This window comes from Ambystoma mexicanum (assembly GCF_040938575.1).
Source record: "Ambystoma mexicanum isolate Mex_15411 chromosome 12 unlocalized genomic scaffold, UKY_AmexF1_1 Mex_chr12_unloc.1, whole genome shotgun sequence".
NCBI classification, from domain to species: Eukaryota; Metazoa; Chordata; class Amphibia; order Caudata; family Ambystomatidae; genus Ambystoma; species Ambystoma mexicanum.
The window spans coordinates 7,430,863-7,439,225 of NW_027182322.1; positions in this window are offsets into that span (position 1 = coordinate 7,430,863).

Here is an 8,363-nt window from a genome sequence, read left to right on the forward strand (position 1 = left end):
GAGTCATGACATCACAGATGGAGTACAGCTTATGATAGAGGTGGAACGTCACATTGTAGCAGCCCAAGTAACTCTCTGTGATCGTATAGTGGTTAGTACTCTGCGTTGTGGCCGCAGCAACCTCGGTTCGAATCCGAGTCACGGCATTGCGGTGAGGCAATGTCACGGCAGTTGGGCAGATATTTTAGAATTTCCATTAATACATTGGCAATCTCTGTGGAGGACTGAAACAATTCGATATGTCCTGTTACTGTTATGAACCTTTTGTTTCTTTAATGCTCTTTGCACACTTTTTCATCGGGTGACTGTAATGTATTTCAACCAAATCTAATTAAGAGCGCATTATGTGGTGACCTTTGCAGTACATGAAACATTATAACACTGCCATTTACGTCAATAACCACTAGCTTGATTAAGACATATGTATTGCAGCGACAGTATTTCCCAGTTACAAATGGGAATAAAAACAACATCCGCGAGGGATTGAACCAACGACATTTAACTGATGTTGCCAATGGAGCGCGTTACAGAGAGCGCGAGGTCCCGCATTTACAGTCACACGCTGATGATAATACAGATGTTTAAATAAACAGGCATATCTGTGGACTTGTGGTCTTTCTACATTGGGACTCATAGTCTAGTCCTAGGCTATTGTAGACACTGGCGTATCTTTTAGTGGAATGAGAGGCATTCTGTAGTCACGTGAAAGGACCTTTCAAGTCAATCTGATCTGTATTGTCCTGTGAAAAAAAGCGTTCTTAGACACAGTGAGGAGTTTTTGGGGATAATGGGAAAATCATTTCCAACTAAATGACAGGAATTTCTTAGTCCAATCATGAGGTGTGCTAGGCTTTTTTATACTGTGGCGGAAAGAGAGAGAGTATAACAGTCATTATAAATAAAGGGCCAAGGAAGTGACAGTTTATGGAAGGAACAATTTTCACATAGTTTTAGAGTGTGGTCAGGAGGAGGACAATGTGCTTACACATATGAAACATTAGAAGGTAGACATTATGGAAGCACATATATTTCTTTATTTTTATTGTATTTGGGGAGAGGGGGTTAATATAGCACGTCCAATGTGGAAAAGTGCTTTCCATAGCACCTTGCAGGTGGGCGACATCTAGAGCTGTGCAGTTGCCACCCATGCCCCAGACGTCAAAGAGAACAAGAAGTTACACATGTTGGAAGTGAGGGTGAGACATTGAGGAGATATGATCCCCGTATGAAGCCGAGAGAAGGAGGAGGCGTGAACGTGCATCCATGTATGCAGGCGAGAAGGGAAGGAGCATTGGTCATGCATCCCTGCATGAGGGTGAGACAGGGAGGAGATATGATCCCCGTATGAAGCCGAGAGAAGGAGGAGGCGTGAACGTGCATCCATGTATGCGGGCGAGACAGGAAGGAGCATTGGTCATGCATCCCTGCATGAGGGTGAGACAGGGAGGAGATATGATCCCCGTATGAAGCCGAGAGAAGGAGGAGGCGTGAACGTGCATCCATGTATGCAGGCGAGAAGGGAAGGAGCATTGGTCATGCATCCCTGCATGAGGGTGAGACAGGGAGGAGATATGATCCCCGTATGAAGCCGAGAGAAGGAGGAGGCGTGAACGTGCATCCATGTATGTGGGCGAGACAGGAAGGAGCATTGGTCATGCATCCCTGCATGAGGGTGAGACAGGGAGGAGATATGATCCCCGTATGAAGCCGAGAGAAGGAGGAGGCGTGAACGTGCATCCATGTATGCGGGCGAGACGGGAAGGAGCATTGGTCATGCATCCCTTCCTGAGGGTGAGACAGGGAGGAGATAAAATCCCCGTATGAAGCCGAGAAAACGAGGAGACATGAACGTGCATCCATGTATGCGGGCGAGAAGGGAAGGAGCATTGGTCATGCATCCCTGCATGAGGGTGAGACAGGGAGGAGATATGATCCCCGTATGAAGCCGAGAGAAGGAGGAGGCGTGAACGTGCATCCATGTATGCGGGCGAGACGGGAAGGAGCATTGGTCATGCATCCCTTCCTGAGGGTGAGACAGGGAGGAGATAAAATCCCCGTATGAAGCCGAGAGAACGAGAAGATATGAACGTGCATCCATGTATGCGGTCGAGAAGGGAAGGAGCATTGGTCATGCATCCCTGCATGAGGGTGAGACAGGGAGGAGATAAAATCCCTGTATGAAGCCAAGAGAACGAGGCGGCATGAACATGCATCCTTGTATGCAGGTATGACATGGAGTCATCATGAACATGCATCCCTTTATAAGGACATAACATGGAGGACGCATGAACATGAATGCCTGAATTATATGGTGGTGGCCTTCGGGTGATTTGGCACGTGCAATTGGCGAAGAGCACTTCTCCTGTGCAAAAAAATAAATGTACTATTAGCACCCCGGAGGGAGCCTCTGCACTTCTTATAGGTAGAAAACTCTGCAATGGAAGGGGACAGGGTCAATAACAGCTGTAAACTCTCACAAGACCATCACTGCTCTCACACTTTCCTGCTCTCAGGCTGGCGGGCCATTATCGGCCCAGGCTGCCGCACCATTGCCAGGTTTGTGTAACTATATTATTTCTAATTGGCTCCACTTTGATGACTTTCATTTGGATTCTGACTTGATTATTGAGATCTTAAATAAGTGACTGGGGATCAGGTGTCCACTTATTCTCATGGATAACATCACAACCAACCTTTAATTCAAACATGAGTCATGACATCACAGATGGAGTACAGCTTATGATAGAGGTGGAACGTCACATTGTAGCAGCCCAAGTAGCTCGCCGTGATTGTATAGTGGTTAGTACTCTGCGTTGTGGCCGCAGCAACAATCCGAGTCACGGCATTGCAGTGAGGCAATGTCACGGCAGTTGGGCAGATATTTTAGAATTTCCATTAATACATTGGCAATCTCTGTGGAGGACTGAAACAATTCGATATGTCCTGTTACTGTTATGAACCTTTTGTTTCTTTAATGCTCTTTGCACACTTTTTCATCGGGTGACTGTAATGTATTTCAACCAAATCTAATTAAGAGCGCATTATGTGGTGACATTTGCAGTACATGAAACATTATAACACTGCCATTTACGTCAATAACCACTAGCTTGATTAAGACATATGTATTGCAGTGACAGTATTTCCCAGTTACAAATGGGAATAAAAACAACATCTGCGAGGGATTGAACCAACAACATTTAACTGATGTTGCCAATGGAGCGCGTTACAGAGAGCGCGAGGTCCCGCCTTTACAGTCACACGCTGATGATAATACAGATGTTTAAATAAACAGGCATATCTGTGGACTTGTGGTCTTTCTACATTGGGACTCATAGTCTAGTCCTAGGCTATTGTAGGCACTGGCGTATCTTTTAGTGGAATGAGAGGCATTCTGTAGTCGCGTAAAAGGACCTTTCAAGTCAATCTGATCTGTATTGTCCTGTGAAAAAAAGCGTTCTTAGACACAGTGAGGAGTTTTTGGGGATAATGGGAAAATCATTTCCAACTAAATGACAGGAATTTCTTAGTCCAATCATGAGGTGTGCTAGGCTTTTTTATACTGTGGCGGAAAGAGAGAGAGTATAACAGTCATTATAAATAAAGGGCCAAGGAAGTGAAATTTTATGGAAGGAACAATTTGCACATAGTTTTAGAATGTGGTCAGGAGGAGGACAATGTGCTTACACATATGAAACATTAGAAGGTAGACATTATGGAAGCACATATATTTCTTTATTTTTATTGTATTTGGGGAGAGGGGGTTAATATAGCACGTCCAATGTGGAAAAGTGCTTTCCATAGCACCTTGCAGGTGGGCGACATCTAGAGCTGTGCAGTAGCCACCCATGCCCCAGACGTCAAAGAGAACAAGAAGTTACACATGTTGGAAGTGAGGGTGAGACATTGAGGAGATATGATCCCCGTATGAAGCCGAGAGAAGGAGGAGGCGTGAACGTGCATCCATGTATGCAGGCGAGAAGGGAAGGAGCATTGGTCATGCATCCCTGCATGAGGGTGAGACATGGAGGAGATATGATCCCCGTATGAAGCCGAGAGAAGGAGGAGGCGTGAACGTGCATCCATGTATGCGGGCGAGACAGGAAGGAGCATTGGTCATGCATCCCTGCATGAGGGTGAGACAGGGAGGAGATATGATCCCCGTATGAAGCCGAGAGAAGGAGGAGGCGTGAACGTGCATCCATGTATGCAGGCGAGAAGGGAAGGAGCATTGGTCATGCATCCCTGCATGAGGGTGAGACAGGGAGGAGATATGATCCCCGTATGAAGCCGAGAGAAGGAGGAGGCGTGAACGTGCATCCATGTATGCGGGCGAGACAGGAAGGAGCATTGGTCATGCATCCCTGCATGAGGGTGAGACAGGGAGGAGATATGATCCCCGTATGAAGCCGACAGAAGGAGGAGGCGTGAACGTGCATCCATGTATGCGGGCGAGACGGGAAGGAGCATTGGTCATGCATCCCTTCCTGAGGGTGAGACAGGGAGGAGATAAAATCCCTGTATGAAGCCGAGAGAACGAGGAGACATGAACGTGCATCCATGTATGCGGGCGAGAAGGGAAGGAGCATTGGTCATGCATCCCTGCATGAGGGTGAGACAGGGAGGAGATAAAATCCCTGTATGAAGCCAAGAGAACGAGGCGACATGAACATGCATCCTTGTATGCAGGTGTGACATGGAGTCATCATGAACATGCATCCCTTTATAAGGACATAACATGGAGGACGCATGAACATGAATGCCTGAATTTTATGGTGGTGGCCTTCGGGTGATTTGGCACGTGCAATTGGTGAAGAGCACTTCTCCTGCGCAAAAAAATAAATGTACTATTAGCACCCCGGAGGGAGCCTCTGCACTTCTTATAGGGAGAAAACTCTGCAATGGAAGGGGACAGGGTCAATAACAGCTGTAAACTCACACAAGACCATCACTGCTCTCACACTTTCCTGCTCTCAGGCTGGCGGGCCATTATCGGCCCTGGCTGCCGCACCATTGCCAGGTTTGTGTAACTATATTATTTCTAATTGGCTCCACTTTGATGAGTTTCATTTGGATTCTGACTTGATTATTGAGATCTTAAATAAGTGACTGGGGATCAGGTGTCCACTTATTCTCATGGATAACATCACAACCAACCTTTAATTCAAACATGAGTCATGACATCACAGATGGAGTACAGCTTATGATAGAGGTGGAACGTCACATTGTAGCAGCCCAAGTAGCTCGCCGTGATCGTATAGTGGTTAGTACTCTGCGTTGTGGCCGCAGCAACCTTGGTTCGAGTCACGGCATTGTGGTGAGGCAATGCCACGGCAGTTGGGCAGATTTTTTAGAATTTCCATTAATACATTGGCAATCTCTGTGGAGGACTGAAACAATTCGATATGTCCTGTTACTATTATGAACCTTTTGTTTCTTTAATGTTCTTTGCACACTTTTTCATCGGGTGACTGTAATGTATTTCAACCAAATCTAACTAAGAGCGCATTATGTGGTGACATTTGCAGTACATGAAACATTATAACACTGCCATTTACGTCAATAACCACTAGCTTGATTAAGACATATGTATTGCAGCGACAGTATTTCCCAGTTACAAATGGGAATAAAAACAACATCCACGAGGGATTGAACCAATGACATTTAACTGATGTTGCCAATGGAGCGCGTTACAGAGAGCGTGAGGTCCCGCCTTTACAGTCACACGCTGATGATAATACAGATGTTTAAATAAACAGGCATATCTGTGGACTTGTGGTCTTTCTACATTGGGACTCATAGTCTAGTCCTAGGCTATTGTAGGCACTGGCGTATCTTTTAGTGGAATGAGAGGCATTCTGTAGTCGCGTGAAAGGACCTTTCAAGTCAATCTGATCTGTATTGTCCTGTGAAAAAAAGCGTTCTTAGACACAGTGAGGAGTTTTTGGGGATAATGGGAAAATCATTTCCAACTAAATGACAGGAATTTCTTAGTCCAATCATGAGGTGTGCTAGGCTTTTTTATACTGTGGCGGAAAGAGAGAGAGTATAACAGTCATTATAAATAAAGGGCCAAGGAAGTGACAGTTTATGGAAGGAACAATTTGCACATAGTTTTAGAATGTGGTCAGGAGGAGGACAATGTGCTTACACATATGAAACATTAGAAGGTAGACATTATGGAAGCACATATATTTCTTTATTTTTATTGTATTTGGGGAGAGGGGGTTAATATAGCACGTCCAATGTGGAAAAGTGCTTTCCATAGCACCTTGCAGGTGGGCGACATCTAGAGCGTGCAGTAGCCACCCATGCCCCAGACGTCAAAGAGAACAAGAAGTTACACATGTTGGAAGTGAGGGTGAGACATTGAGGAGATATGATCCCCGTATGAAGCCGAGAGAAGGAGGAGGCGTGAACGTGCATCCATGTATGCAGGCGAGAAGGCAAGGAGCATTGGTCATGCATCCCTGCATGAGGGTGAGACAGGGAGGAGATATGATCCCCGTATGAAGCCGAGAGAACGAGGCGGCATGAACATGCATCCTTGTATGCAGTTGTGACATGGAGTCATCATGAACATGCATCCCTTTATAAGGACATAACATGGAGGACGCATGAACATGAATGCCTGAATTTTATGGTGGTGGCCTTCGGGTGATTTGGCACGTGCAATTGGTGAAGAGCACTTCTCCTGCGCAAAAAAATAAATTTACTATTAGCACCCCGGAGGGAGCCTCTGCACTTCTTATAGGGAGAAAACTCTGCAATGGAAGGGGACAGGGTCAATAACAGCTGTAAACTCTCACAAGACCATCACTGCTCTCACACTTTCCTGCTCTCAGGCTGGCGGGCCATTATCGGCCCTGGCTGCCGCAACATTGCCAGGTTTGTGTAACTATATTATTTCTAATTGGCTCCACTTTGATGACTTTCATTTGGATTCTGACTTGATTATTGAGATCTTAAATAAGTGACTGGGGATCAGGTGTCCACTTATTCTCATGGATAACATCACAACCAACCTTTAATTCAAACATGAGTCATGACATCACAGATGGAGTACAGCTTATGATAGAGGTGGAACGTCACATTGTAGCAGTCCAAGTAGCTCGCTGTGATCGTATAGTGGTTAGTACTCTGCGTTGTGGCCGCAGCAACCTCGGTTCGAATCCGAGTCTCGGCATTGCGGTGAGGCAATGTCACGGCAGTTGGGCAGATATTTTAGAATTTCCATTAATACATTGGCAATCTCTGTGGAGGACTGAAACAATTCGATATGTCCTGTTACAGTTATGAACCTTTTGTTTCTTTAATGCTCTCTGCACACTTTTTCATGGGTGACTGTAATGTATTTCAACCAAATCTAATTAAGAGCGCATTATGTGGTGACATTTGCAGTACATGAAACATTATAACACTGCCATTTACGTCAATAACCACTAGCTTGATTAAGACATATGTATTGCAGTGACAGTATTTCCCAGTTACAAATGGGAATAAAAACAACATCTGCGAGGGATTGAACCAACAACATTTAACTGATGTTGCCAATGGAGCGCGTTACAGAGAGCGCGAGGTCCCGCCTTTACAGTCACACGCTGATGATAATACAGATGTTTAAATAAACAGGCATATCTGTGGACTTGTGGTCTTTCTACATTGGGACTCATAGTCTAGTCCTAGGCTATTGTAGGCACTGGCGTATCTTTTAGTGGAATGAGAGGCATTCTGTAGTCGCGTAAAAGGACCTTTCAAGTCAATCTGATCTGTATTGTCCTGTGAAAAAAAACGTTCTTAGACACAGTGAGGAGTTTTTGGGGATAATGGGAAAATCATTTCCAACTAAATGACAGGAATTTCTTAGTCCAATCATGAGGTGTGCTAGGCTTTTTTATACTGTGGCGGAAAGAGAGAGAGTATAACAGTCATTATAAATAAAGGGCCAAGGAAGTGACAGTTTATGAAAGGAACAATTTGCACATAGTTTTAGAATGTGGTCAGGAGGAGGACAATGTGCTTACACATATGAAACGTTAGAAGGTAGGCATTATGGAAGCACATATATTTCTTTATTTTTATTGTATTTGGGGAGAGGGGGTTAATATAGCACGTCCAATGTGGAAAAGTGCTTTCCATAGCACCTTGCAGGTGGGCGACATCTAGAGAGAACAAGAAGTTACACATGTTGGAAGTGAGGGTGAGACATTGAGGAGATATGATCCCCGTATGAAGCCGAGAGAAGGAGGAGGCGTGAACGTGCATCCATGTATGCAGGCGAGAAGGGAAGGAGCATTGGTCATGCATCCCTGCATGAGGGTGAGACAGGGAGGAGATATGATCCCTGTATGAAGCCGAGAGAAGGA